This window comes from Dasypus novemcinctus, chromosome 10 (genome assembly GCF_030445035.2).
Source record: "Dasypus novemcinctus isolate mDasNov1 chromosome 10, mDasNov1.1.hap2, whole genome shotgun sequence".
NCBI classification, from domain to species: Eukaryota; Metazoa; Chordata; class Mammalia; order Cingulata; family Dasypodidae; genus Dasypus; species Dasypus novemcinctus.
In genome coordinates, this window is record NC_080682.1 from 70,590,981 (window position 1) to 70,606,501 (window position 15,521).

Sequence of the window (15,521 nt, forward strand, 5' to 3'; positions counted from 1 at the left end):
TCTTAATTCCCTAGCCTAGTAGATAGGTTTAATCTACCACACCTAGTCTTGCCTTAAAAGCTCTTGCAAAGAGGAGGCCCTTTCCCAATTGTTTCCATAATCAGATTTCTATGACTTTTTCATCCTGCTTAGTTCAATTTGGGCTTTAAGAATATTTATAAATATAACTGCATATTTAATTTTTAACAATTTGAATAGACCTCTTTTAAGAATTTTTATTTGTTAATTTGATATTATCCTGATGTATGAAGGCATACATTGAGCATTTTTTTAAAAATGGGCAGACACAAACACAACTCATTGGTATTACTTGTAATTTGCATTATTTTATATACTGTTTAGCTTAATTAATTAGGGGTCCAGAAATACATATTACTTATATAACTGCATATTTAACCTCAACAATTTGAGCAAATAGGCAGACATGAATAGTTTGACACAACAACATGACTTTAGTTACTTTAAACTTTTCAAAGACTTTTGAAACTCTTCTTAATTTGCACTATGACCATGCAGTTTACCACAAGAATTTTCTTTCTTACTTAATGGATTGTAATAACCAAAATGTTCTCAATGCCTTAGCACCATTTTGTTTTAGAACTTTATATTTTACTTTGAAATTAGCAGAATTTTGGATAAGCAACAAGATTAATTTTATATATATATACTGAGGCTATTTGAAGCCTCAGGGAGACAGACTGCTTTCTCTCATGAATTGCCATTCTTAGGAACACTGACCGTCAAGGCAGGAGACTTCTCCCCCTCCACCCCCCTTTTTGGTTTTGGAGATAATAAAACTCCAGTGGCCATTTAACCTTATTCTATCAGGCAGCAATTTATTTAGTTTACACTTGAATTCATGAGAGAAAGGGTTACTAATACCAGGAGAGGAGACAGTGATGTCCCAGCTCTTCTCAATTATGAAATAACCATAGGCAAAGGCAAAGGGTGAGGTTAGGCTTGAAGTAACCATAAACAAAGGAAAGGTTAGTGTAGAATTTACACTTAAATAATAGTTTCAGGCTAAATTCACCCAGCTATAATCTCAGTTATTGTCTTTCCACTGTTTTATAATATAAATGCATTTATAAATGATTTTAACTCTTAGTTACAGTTTTTATTAATTTTTTTAAAACCTATTAATTTTATAACACCTTTAAATACCTTTCATTCAACTTATAACATATTAAATGAACTTAACCATTACTTTAATTTTTCCTTTAAAGTAAAAGAATAAATCTCTTGCAGTTAGTTTGACATAAAAGGCTACTTTTCAGGATTTGATTTCTAGAACATAAAATGTTCTTTTAAAAGAGGTAAGACTCTTCTTCAAACATTGAGGATATGATGAGGTTAAAGCACAAGAAGCTATTGATAAAATATTTTCTTTGTATATTGATCTTACTCAATTTAATCATAAAAATTTCCCTTCCACAAACCTTCTACACTTTCAGTATTCATTCAGGTTCTGTCCCACACTCTACTCTTTCCAATAATCAATCATTTTATCTTAGGACAAAATCATCTTCTGTTTCCTTAACAATAAAAACACACTCCATATATCCCACATACTAAGTTACCAGGCAAACTTCTTACAACATATAATTGCCATTAATACTAAACAAGTTTGTTAAAATAATGAACTTTTCTTCACTTTAAATACTTAGTAGCATGTAATAATACCAGAAACAGTTTTTTGGAAGCAAGTTGGCAGGGGAGATTGGCTGCCGAATAAGTTTGTTATAAAATTGCCTTTTATTATTATTATTATCAATTCAGTTTTGTTAAATAATGACTTTCTGCAATTAGCCACTTAAATACCTTAAACAATGCTTTGTAAAACTTTTATAATTATTTATACCCTTAAGACAAATTTTACCTTCACAGAACACATTCTCTTACTTAAGGTTACTACAATACCTTCTAAGAACCTGAGCAGAATGCAAACGTATTTTGGCTTTGACACCCTAAGGAGGGAACTTTACTGCATTTATTCTGATTCTGCTTTTCACCTCCTTCACTTCCCCCCCTTCCTGGCAGTCAGGTGCACAAGAAACAGGAATGTGGCTTATAAATAGAAGGGTGGACTCACTGGAAAGGGGCAAGCCGCTCCCCCCTTTCAAGCTTTCAGCCAAAATGGGCAGACGGAACCTACTCAAATTTGGCAACTCTCCCAGGAACCCAGCCGCCCTGACTGGGACATTCCCAACAAACTTGGGTGCTTGGCGTGGACACAGATGGCCTCCAAGCCCCGGCAAAGGACCAGACCAGAGACAAGACAGCAGAGCATGCACAAACATCTAGACTCCACAAACAGCCAGACTCCTCAGCTTTTGCCCCAGAATCATTTCACTCCCTTGCCAATGGCAAGGGAGGGCTCCAGCTCAGCTGTAATTCCACTCTACATAAGGACACAACTCCAACACTAGCCTTGAGCTGACACAGACAGAAGCACAAAGGTCACTAATCTGACCCACAAGTTTATATATTTATTTTCACCATGGCTGCCCCCACAGCCATCACAAACCTCAGAACACTTAACATTTGGTATAAAGCGAATTCATTCACAAATTAGCACCATAACAAAAGATTTCAGCTAGACTTTTCCACTGTTTAAACTTTACACCCAGACCAAGCTCCACCAGAAAAGCCGATCCATTTTCCTGTAACCAAGTTTTGTTTTCCTTAATCTAGACCAATTTCCAGGACATTAGGACTTGAACCTATAAATAGCCCTTCCTATTAAAATCGAGACTCCACTCCTTTAGTGGATATAAGACCAGTACCAGATTCTAACATGCAGTTAGACAAACCCAAAACACCAGGGCTTTTCCCCGGTTTTCCTCCTTTTCCCAAGTCTAGAGAGAATGGCTTCCCCCCAGCCTTCTGGGGCTACTAGGGTTCTCTCGGGAGGTGATCAGCCTCCCCTTCCTAGCAATTAAAGCTAGGGCCTTCCAGACTGTGCTCACCCAGGGAGTCTTACCTTCTTCCATGTTCGGAGTTCTTTTTCGTTCCCAGAATCTTTCTCTTCAGACCTTCCATTGCCCCTCGATTTTGTCGGGAAGATTCTGGTGGAGCCCACATCTTTTCTGGATTAAATTTAATCCAGGGGCGCCCAGATTTGGGGTTCACCCGAGTCCTCCCGGCTTCCTCGGGGATTTGGAAGGGGCAGCAAAATGCTACCGTCTCTGGCCTTCATTTATTGTCCCACCAGAGTCGCCAAAAATGTTGTGGAATTTAAGAGAAGTTCAATTATTTGAGTATAGAGAGGCCAGGACTCAGCAATGATTTTGAGAAGGAAAAATGGTTTATTGACGGCCGGCCGGACTCGGGAGCTTTCAGTTTGAATCCCGAGCCCTGAACAAGATTTTCAAACGTCTTTTATACAGAGAGGAAAGGCCAAATGGTCCCTTTGTTTCAGTTCTCAATAGGCTTCAATTAGCATATATCTTCCACATCTTAGGTAAGCTTTTAGCATGGACTCCAGACATTCTAGATAAGCCTTTAGCACATTTGGTTTTTGCATTTCCCCTAAATACTTAAAGTTTATAGCCCCCGCATTGTTAAACATTTCCTGGGACTGGAGCCGCTGCCAGTCCCCAAGGGCAGGACTGCAGCCCCCCACCGTTCCACACCCACAAGTCAAACAACTTAGTTATCTCTGAAGAGACAAAGAGCCCTCCACCCATAGCCCACATCAATATAACAAATAGAGTATGATATTTGGAAACAGGTTGTTCTGGATTCCAGTTCTTGCTTTATCATATGTTAGCTGACCACCATGGTGATTCACTTAAATATTTTGGATTACATTATTTGGGAAATAAATAACAAAATCTCTTGCCAAATAGTCATTCAACCTTGGCTTGAATACTTAGAACATCAGAAAATCTACACCAATCAGATCTTATTTCATCTTTGCATATCTCTGAACAGAATTGAAAAGTTCTTCCACATAACAAGTCGTATTTATATTTCTTGTAGCCAGACATAAATTCTATTATTTCCCTTCCATTTGAATGTCCTTCAGATATTTGAGGATAACTCTTATGTTACTCCATACCCAAGCTTTTCTTCTATATAAAAGAAAATCCACATTTTCCTCAGCCATTCCTCTTTCATATATTAAGGCTTTTGAACCTTGGTTTTATTCTGGGCAGTCTACAGGATCATGACCTTATTTGACATTGAAAGATTTTGAAAAAGTTGTATTTCTGATGACTAAGTTTTTTTTCTGTTGATTTTCATTTAAAAGTTTGTTTTTACAAGTACAACTAATGAATAAGTATGTCAGCTAGGAATTGGTACCTTTAGCTACTTGAAACAGAAGTCCAACTGTGATAGTTAATGAAATAGGGGTGTATATTTTATTCAAATACCGATATAGGTAGTCTGACTAATATACTGGTTTAAAAAAAAAACACAAAAACCAAAGTCTCAGGTTCCTTCTGTCTTCTGTCTTTCTGATCCTTCATCCATATCACAGCTTTTATTCTCTTGGTCTCAAAAAACTTCTACAACTACATTCCAAAAGGGAAAGGACATAGGACTAATGGCAAAAGGCATATGCCAGCTGAGTCAGTTCTCTTTTTTTCAGGAAAATAGCCTCCCTACCCTTTCACTTATATTTCATTGGTCACAACTGTGTCATTGGCCACTGCTAGCTGCAAGGACATTTTGAGAAGTGAAAAGTTCTTCTCTGAAGAGAATTGCATTCTGTTTGCATGGAAGAAAGCACCTTCCTTTCTTTTTTAAGCTGTGGAGATCCTCTTTCTGTAACTCATCCTTCTCTATAATTTCTGGAGTAAATGCTTATTATGAGTAAAGGTACAGCTACTTAGTATTTATCTTTGCCTAGCCAAGGGAATTTATGCATTGCCACACAGAAACCCAGGATCCTCAGCTTTGTAGAGGTATTGTGCAATTGTAGATATCTACAAAGCCTTTCCCTTGCTGGTGTACTAGTCTTTGTAATGTCACACCCTCTCTTATAATCATTAAAATGTGCCTGTGCAACATAGTCTACTCCTGCTCAACTATCCCTTAGTTTAGTATAATAAGGTAGATGTGGGGGGAAAGGGAGAAGGGATTCCTGATAAAACCTTTCTCCCCACCTCTCCTACATTTCCCCACATCAACAATATCCTTCATTAGTGTGGTACACTTGCCACAATTGATTAGCACATCTGGGAACATTGCCACTAAGCAATGATTATAGATTGGATTGTAGTTTACACTCTCTCCCACACATTTTTGCAAGTTATTACAAGATATGCAATGACCTGTATCTGTCATTGCAGTGTCATTCAGGATAATTCCCAAATCCCTAAAATGAACCCAAATTACATCTATTTTGCTCTCTCCAGTGGCCACTGCCTCTACATCCATGATAAAAGTTCTTCCATTGCTAGGACTACAACAAGTCTACTCTAGTCTACTGTCTATTCCCCAATCCTGAGGATTCAATGATAGTGATGCCCACTCCCACTCTAATTGAGAGGGTCCTTAGATCCCATGGGACAGATGGATGGGACTTTCTTGCTTGTAGTTGCAGACTCTCTCTGTTCCTTGAGATGGTCATTGTCAGTCATCATCTCCTTGTTAGTTATCCTGGGTGAGTCCAATGAACTGGAGAGTAGGTGTTGCAAATCTGTTGAGATTCAGGGCCCAACTGGCATATGGACAGTCCAAAGATTTAAGTCTCTTGGACATGCAACTACCAACTCTAGTACTAACTATAGTTTAAAATTTGGTTTTTTAAATATTTCCAATCCATTGTGGTCTGATACTTTTGTAATAGATAATCAAAATGTCATAGTAGTATCAAATTCTTAAAAAAGGATATAAACTATTTCTTTCAGCTTCTTTACTAATCTTGTCACAGACTGGTAACAAACTAGCACCAACATGTAGACCCTACTGAGTGGCACTGCTTTAAACTATACTGATTTCTTCTTTCACCTTTACTTCTCTTATACTTTGTGCAAATTGTTTTGTTATAGGTAGCATCCCTACTAATGCAGCCTCCTCATTTTAATTGTGCTTAAATTGATCTTTGACTTAAAGGATACATTTACATTATTTGTCCAAATGGTTTGAGATGGATATCAAGACTTGAATCCATACAAATAAGTGCTTTCTTGAGATATGGGTTATGCCCAGTAGATCATGTGGTACGTGATGAGGTTAGAACACCCCATTGTAAAAAGAAGTTTGAAAAATATTTTTAAATGGGAAATGATTTTTGTTTTCTTATTTTCCATATTTAAAGCACCTTTTTTGCGCTTGTCTGTTTAAAGTCAGTATAACAAAATATTCTTCTAATTATATTAATTATCACTGTTCATGGATATTAAAATTGTCCTGAAATAGTATTGGCAGGTTAAATTACTGCCAATTCTAATATATATAATATTTCCACTTTCATTAATTTTTTCCTGCTGCTCATGTCATTCTAAGTCATTTCAAGACTTAAAAGACTCAGCAGATGCATATGATATTCTTTCTCACTCAATCACAGACCATAAGAGTTCAGGGGAAAAAACCCTGTTTGAACATCTCTGTCACATTCACTATATATCAGAAATGACTTTGACCCTTTCTACAAACTGATATCTAGGATTTCTCCAAATTCTTCTTGTTTGCAATGTTTATTGCCTGATTCATAGAAAGTTGTTTTATATCGTATCCATCCTTGATATGATTTATTAGATAAAAGAACATTTCATATCTGGCTTCTATCTGAATGTGAGCTTATTTTAATGTAGAATACCATTTCTAGTTTTGCAAATGATACTTTCTGTATAAGTAAGATTTCAGAACTTTTCCACATGACTTACAATTTGTATAAACTTTTCTATACAGATTTTAATTGAATTTATTTTGCTTTGTGTATTTTAATCTCTTCTAGTGGACATCTTGATACAGCTGGAGTCCATATGGAAGAAACCATGTGCCAGAACAAAAACATGCTGATTTCTTACATCAAGCAGCATTTCATGATTTGACTTCACTTGCAAATAAGGGCAATATCTTGCCACTCCAGCAAAATAAACACAGTATAAACATTTAACATCTAGACTACAAGTGATAGCATTTTACTAAATACCATATCTTGCTACCACTTTCCTGTGATAAATTTGAGATTTGCTGCTTTTCATTAAATAACAATGAATGTGTAGACTTTTGAAAGTAATATACACATGATTAAATTTAGTTTTATAATGTAACTTATGATTTACTTAGATTTTGGAATTATGCTTTAACAATAATTGAGACAGAGGTAAGTGTTTGAGGTAGCTCAGAGTTATGGGGCAGAGTTCCATAGAGCAAGGAACTGAGTAGATAAAGAATTTCATGTATCTATGATTCATATGGAGTCTTTGCTGAATGCTAAACTGCGGGTTCATAAGGTGAAACTCCATGAGATCAGATGTGTCTGTTTATTCCATAAAGCCAGATAGAGAATGACTGGGAGCTGTTCTATGAATAATTTCCAGAGCTCACACTTTCATGGGAAGATATTCAAGGACTGACTTGCCAAAGTGGAGTGTCCTCATTGATCAAATGGGGCATTCAGTAGAGACCCCAGAAGAATCATCCCATAGTAGTAGAACTAAACTTTCTCTAATATAAAGATGACTCTATATCACCTTAATGAAATTTAAACACAACCTTGAAAAAATTAGGATCTTCCACAAGTACCTGCCCATCAGAACAAAGTACAGCACTCAAAAATGGCAAAATCCAAACACTCAACATAATATGAAATAATACATGCCATGAAATATAAATTGTAAGAGTACTGGAATGGCTATATTAATAGCACACAAAATAGTCTTCAGAACAAGTCACAGTATGGAGGTTCAGTGGGACATTTTATAATGATAAAAGGGTCAAATCATCTAAAATCATAATAAGCATCAACAAATACACACCTAATAACAGAGCATCAAAATACATGAAGCAAAAACTGACAGAACTGAAAGAAGAAATAGACAAATCTACAACTAGAGTGACAATAAAGATTTCTTTCTTGGAAGTTGATGCAACAAAGATAGAGAACCAGTAAAGATATAGAAGATTTACCTAACTTTATCCACTAACTTGACCTGATTGACAGCTATCAACAGTCCATCCAACATCTACTGAATACCTGTTATTTTAAAATACACCATGGAACACTAAAATAGAACATCTTCTATGCCATAAAGTAAGCTTTAGGGAATTTCATAGAGTTAGAATCATACACAACATGTTCTCTGACCACAGTGGAATTAATGAAGAAATCAACAAAAGAAAAATATCTGTAAGTTTGCCAGTATTTTGAAATTAAAGACTTGCAAATAACAGATGGGTCAAAGAAGTCACTAGGGAAATCAGAAAATATTTTATACTAAAGGAAAACTGCAAACTATATATTTGTGTGAAGTTAAAACAGTGCTTAAAGGAAAAATGTATAGTTATGCTCTAATAGACAATGAAAAAAACCTAATATAGCTATTCTTCTATATTATGAAAATAAAAAAGACTAGAAAACTAATCCAAATTAGAAGGAAAGAACTGTGACTATATGGCTCAAATTAGTGAAATAGGAACAATAGGAAAAAAATCAATAAAACTCTAAATTTTAGTTTTTAAAGATCAATAAAATTAATCAACCTCTAGGTGGGTTACTTAAGAAAGAAAAAATGCAGATTTTTAATATCAGGAATGTAAGGCGTAATTTATGTTTAAAGACCTAATAAAGGAGAATTAAATAGCAATATATTTGATAACTTAGATGAACTAAACAAATTACCTAAAAGACACAAAATCCCAGTGTGGGACATGACTCCTGGGATGAGCTTCCCTGGCACTGAGAGATTATTACCAAGTGCCAGCTAACAATGAATCTGGAAAAGACCTTGACCAAGAGAGGGAAATGGTAAATACAAATGGGCTTTTATGGCTATAAGATTTCAAAGTGAGTCAGGAGGTCATTCCAAAGGTTATGCTTATACAAGTCTCAGCACGATCTCATCGACTGCCACAGGGAACAGTGCCTCAAATAGTGGGGCACCAAAGGGCTCTAGAGACATCCAAGAACTATAAGCAGGGCAGACAGCTCAGGAATTTGTGAGTGGGCCTTACCTTGGAATTTATGCTTCCCAGTGTAACAGAGTTAAGACTCATTTGGTTCTCTACACAAGGCTCTTTTGCCCCTCTTATTTGACCTAGAATTAGCACTATATTTGATAAATATATGTCCCAGAGACCTAAATCTTTGATCCATCTATGTGCTAATTGAGTCCTGAATTTCAGCAGAGTTACACCTACTCTCCAATTCCTTGTAATCACCCAGAACAACTAATAAGGAGATGATGATGGACAATGCCCATCCCACGGAACAGTATCTGCAACTGCAAGCAAGATAGTTCCATCGGGAAACGGAATTTGGCCCAGTGGTTAGGGCGTCCGTCTACCATATGGGAGGTCCGCGGTTCAAACCCCGGGCCTCCTTGACCCATATGGAGCTGGCCATGCACAGGGCTGATGCGCGCAAGGAGTGCCGTGCCATGCAAGGGTGTCCCCCGCGTGGGGGAGCCCCACGCGCAAGGAGTGCGCCCATGAGGAAAGCCGCCCAGCGTGAAAAAAAAGAGCAGCCTACCCAGGAATGGTGCCGCCCACACTTCCCGTGCCGCTGACGACAGCAGAAGCGGACAAAGAAACAAGACGCAGCAAATAGACACCAAGAACAGACAACCAGGGGAGGGGGGGAAATTAAATAAATAAATAAATCTTTAAAAAAAAAAAAAAAGATAGTTCCATCCATCTGCCCAATGGGATATAACCTCACTCTCAATTAGGAGCAGAGTGGGTATCACCATTCTCAAATCCTCAAGATTGTGGAATAAACAATGGACTAAAGTAGACATTACTTTAGCAATGGAAGCTCTCTTATCATTGATATAAAGGCAGTGGCTACCACAGGTTCTGAGGGAAGGGAGAAGAAAGAATAGGTGTAATATGGGAGAAGTTTTGGGACATTGGAGTTGTCCTGCATGATGTTGCAGTGATGGATACAGGCCATTGTGTATTTTTGTCATAATCTACAAAATTGTACGTGGCAGCATGTAAACTGTAAACTGTAATCCATGGTTAGTAGCAATGCTTCAATATGTCTTCACCAATTGTAACAAATGTACCACACTAATGAGAGATGTTGATGTGGGAAAGTATGGGAGGGAGGGGAGTGGGACATATGGGAATCCCTATATTTTGTATGTAACCCAAAGCTTCTAAAAATAAAAAAAATTAAAATGAAGAAATAGAAAATCTTAATATATTTATATCTATTAAATAAATTGAATTCAGAATCTAATATATTCCTTATTGGAATTCCCAGGCCCACAGGGCTACATTGGTGATTTCTGTCAAATATTTAAGAAACAATCTCAGTCTCTATGGTGGGTCATGGGAACACCAGTTCAGACACAACAGAAAACTTTCAGGAAATGACTGCTTTATTACTTAGAGAGCACAAAGGGTCCAGAAGAGCAGGGGAAGAGATCCCATTGTGGCTGGTCTACTGGGAAGGCCAACTGCTCCTCCAGCCAGGGCCAGTGATGGCAGCTCCACAGACCCCACTTCATGGGTGAGGACAGCCAATTCTGTGCTGCCAGAAGGCAGCTGGAGAGGGGACCTGCCCCTGAGACTTCCTGCCCTAGTGAGTAGCTGGGGCCACTTGTTCCTGGTTTCTGGATTTTAGGAATGATCAGGCCTTTCCACTAGATGTAATGTCTCCCCAGGTTTTGGAATGGAAACATTGAAATATCTGCATACAATAGAAACTTCTTTCAGAAAACAGAGGAAGAGGTAACATCCCCAACTCTTAATATGAAGTCAATATTAAAAAACATTGCAAACCAGTATCATTCATGAATAGACTTGAAAATTCTTTGCTAAGAGTATTAGCAAACTGAACCCAGCAAAATATAAAAACAATAACAATCATGGAAAGTGACATGTATAACAGCAATAAAAAATTAGTTTAACATTCTCAAATCAATAAATGCAGTAAAAGCATTTCAAATGATTTTTAATAAAAGTAATTAGAGGCAGTGTAGCCAGATTTTGTCTAGGTTCTTGATTAAGCTTCTAGAAATGAATTTCAAGAGCACATCAGGTGAGTTAGGCCAGTAATTTACTAAGGTAGGGAAGGAAGAGAAATGGGAGAAAATAAGAGATCATGGATCCCAGGTAGAAAGGAGGGGCCTGAAGAGTGATGAAGAGGGCTGATTTACAGACTATAGTTTCCCATTATAGGTTATAAATGCCAGGTTTTACTTGCATATTAATCCAGGCAGGGGCAAAGATGCCAGAATAAGGCACGAACCGGCACCAGGGCAGGGCAAAGGCCAGAAAGAACAAGAGGTATTTGCGCTTGCTTTTTAAACCATTAATTATTCTGACACTTTGCCAAGAACATGGGAGAGTTCCAGCTGTTTGCTGTTTTGATTATTATCCCACCCATCAATCCCCCAGGAGGGTCCAATGATAATGTCCTTGGGGAATACCCAGGACTTCTCCTGGTTTTTGGAGGAAATCTCATTCCAAATGGTAGAATCTTGTGAGAGTCTTCCAACAGCCATCTTGGGGATACTGAATGACACATGGACTTCTCACCAGGTTTCAGATCCATCTTTTGATTTCCTATTTAGCCTGCTTCAGTAGGATGGAATTTCCTCACCTTGATAACAGGAAGCTAAGTAGTATATGCAGCTAATATACCTGATGGTCAAACAGTAAATGCTTTTCTTCTAAGAGTTGAAATTGTTCTTATCACCTCTATTCAACATTGTACTAGGTCCTAGCCAGTATAATAAGGCAAGAAAGAGAGATGAAAAGCATACAGATAAAAAAGGAATATTTAAAACTATGTGAATTTGGAAAACTGAATAATTATATACATTTAAAAATCCTAGTGAATCTACAAAGCTACAAGAAAAAATAAAGGAGCTTAACAAATTTATAGGCTATGCACACAATATGCAATAACTATTTCTATATACTAGTAAATGGAAAACTTTTGCTTAGAGAAATTTAAGACTTGAGTAAATGAAGAGATACACTATATTCATTGATTAATAGACTCAATATGGCTAAGATGGTATTTTCCAAAAGTGATCTATAGATTCAATGCAATCAAAACATTCTTGAAGGCTTTATGTGTGTGTGTGTGCATGTAGAAATTGAAAAGCTTATTCTTGAATTTATACAATAATCCAAAGGTCCTAAAAGAGTTAAAACAATTTTGCAGACAAACATAATCAAAGGACCTAATGCTACTGTTATTACTCAGCTAAAGGGATGCTGATGCAAAATACCAGAAATCAGTTAGTTTTTATAAAGGGTATTATTCAGGTAGAAGCTTCCAGTTACTAGGCCATAAAGCATATGTTATTTCCCTCACCAAAGTCTTTTGGCATGTATTGGAGCAAGATGGCTGCTGACATCTGCCAGGGTTCAGGATTCCTGACTTCCTCTCTTCCTGGGTCTTGCTTCTCTCTGGGCTCAGGGTTCCTCTCTTCCTGGGGCTTATTTCTTTTTCCTCCTAACCAAGCTCCTCTATGTGCTTACTTTCTGGATCTCCAGTTCAATACTCCAACCTCCCTTCTCCGAAGAAGCACAGCTTCTCTGTGTGTCCCCGGCCCCCTAGGGGGCAGGAACTGAACATCCTACTGATGTGGCCCAATCAAAGCCTTAGTCGTTATTTAATTAAGTAAAAGTAAAACCTCTGAATCCAATATACTCTAATATGCCCAGAGGAAAAGACCAGTTTACAAACATAATCCAGTATCTATTTTTGGAATTCATGAATAATGCCAAAGTGCTACAGCTACCTAATTTAAAGCATCATAAATCAACAGAAATCTAGAAGGTATGGTATCGGTGTAAGGACAGACATACACATCAGTATAACAGATTAGAGAGTTTAGAAATAGACCAATGCATATTTGCTCAATTGAGTTTCAAAAGAGGTGCCAGAATAATGGGAAAATGACAGTCCTTTCAAAAAGTCATGCTTGAGCAACGGATTATAATTTTGGAAAGGTACAAGTATTGAACTTCACCTCAACACCATATTCAAAATTAACTCAGAATAGAATTTTAATTTTAGAATTATTAAAAATGGATCATAAACCTATAGTTGTGTCGTTATCATGAATGTGATAAAGCAACCTCCACAATAGGGGAAAATATTTGAAAACCACATATCCAATAGGGGTTTATTATCCAGAATATATAACGACAACCTTCAACATAATGACAAAAAAAAAAGCTCAGTTTAAAAATGGACAAAAGACTTGAACAGACATCCCTCCAAAGCAGATTTACAAATGACTAGAAAGCTCATCAAAAGATGCTAAACATCATTAGGTTTCAGGGAAATGCAAATCAAAACCATAGTGAGATACCATTCCATACCCATTAGAATGACTGCTAATAAAAAAATGGAACATGGTAAGTTTTGAAGAAGATGAAGAAAAATAGGAACACTCATTGCTGGTGGCAATGCAAAATGGTGCAGTTGCTGTGGAAGAAAGTTTGATGTTTTCTCAGAAAGTTAAGTATAGAATTACCATATGACCTGGAAATCTCCCTTCTAGATATATACCCCAAAGAATTGAAAGCAAAGAATAGGACAGATATTTGCACACCAATGTTTGTAGTGGCATTATTAACAATTGCCAAAAGATGGAAGCAATCCAAGTGTCCCTCAACCAATGAATGGGTAAAAAAAATGTGTCATATACATACAATGGTATATTATTCAACCATAAAAAGGAATGAAGTCTTGATACATGTGACAATATAAATGAAGACCTCATGTTGGGTGCAATAAGCCAGACATAAAAAAACAAATATTGCATGATCTTACTGATATGCAATAATTAGACTAAACCAACTCAAAGAGTCAGAATTTAGAATATAGGTTACCAGGGGACAGGGTGGGGGTAGGGAATGGAAAGTTAAGGCTTAAAATGTATAGCATTCTTGGAACGATGGATACATTTTAGTAATGGCTAGTGGTGATGGTAGCACAACATTGTGAACATTATTAACAGCACTGAAATATTTATTTGAATATGGTTATGGGGGAAATGTTAAGTTGTATTTATGATGACATAATAAAGATACTTTTAAACAATTCATGGAACTATAGTACACAGTGAATCACAAGTTAAACTATGGACTATAGTTAATAGAACAGTTATAAAATTGTACTTTCATCAATTGTTACATATGTTAAGGTGAAAGGTGTTATAATAGAGTGGTATTTGGGGGTGCTGTATTTTATGCATGATTCTTCTATAAACCCTCAACTTCTCTAATAAAGAAAAAACTATACTGGGAAATTATGGAATTTCTGGGAAAAGGACTTGAGAAAACCACTGTGACTTTGGGGTAGGCAAACATTTCTTAGGACACTAAAATCATGAATCATTAAAGAAAAAACCTGTTAAACTGTACTTAATCAAAATTTAAAAACTGCCTTTCAAAGGTAAATATTGAAAAAATGAAAAGAAAGCCAAAGATTGGGCAAAAATATTTACAAAAAATATATCAGACAAAGGACTTTTATCCAGAATTTATAGACAATGACTTATAATTACTCCAAGAATATTAAAAAAAACAATAAAAGAATTGATCAAAAGATTTGAACTGACATTTCTAAAAAGAAGATATATGAATTTCCAGTTGGCATATAAAAAATGGGGAATGCAAATTAATATTACTGCACACACATTGGAATAGATAAAATTAAAAAGACATACCATATCAGCTGTTGTCTAAAAAGAGAAACACAGGTAATTGTGTGAATGGAAAATGGTACAAGCACTTCACTTAAATTTCAGAAAAAGTTTCCAAACTTTTTCATACACATAAAATATAAACCAGTTATTCTAATCTTATTCACCCAAGAGACATCGAAACATATTCTCAAAAAAATGTACACAAATTTTCATAACAGTCTCAAACTGGAAACAGCCCAAAGCCTATCAGTAAGTAAATTGATTTAAAATACTGTGCTAATGGAGTATAAGTGGAATACAATGGAGTATTAGTCAAGGAACAAACACACAATAGCATTGATGAATTTCAAAACATTATGCTGAGGGGAAAAACCGGATACAAGAAGTACCTATGATATGATTCCATTTACATAAAACTCTAAGAATGACCTATAAATCCATAGTGAAAAAAAGCAAATCAGTGGTTGCCTTGGGCCAGGGATGCATGGGTGGCATTGTTTGGAAAGTGAGGAAAACTCAGGTAGAAATGTTTGATATTGTGTATATATATACATTTGTCAAAACTCAGGTAATTGTGCCATTAAGATGGGTGTGTTTGTGGTATGTATTTTATACCCCAATAAAGTACAAATACAAACCCATTAGAGGGCTAAAATTGTAAACACTGATAATACACACCGACAACGATGTGGACCAATTGGAATTCTCATGTATTCCTGA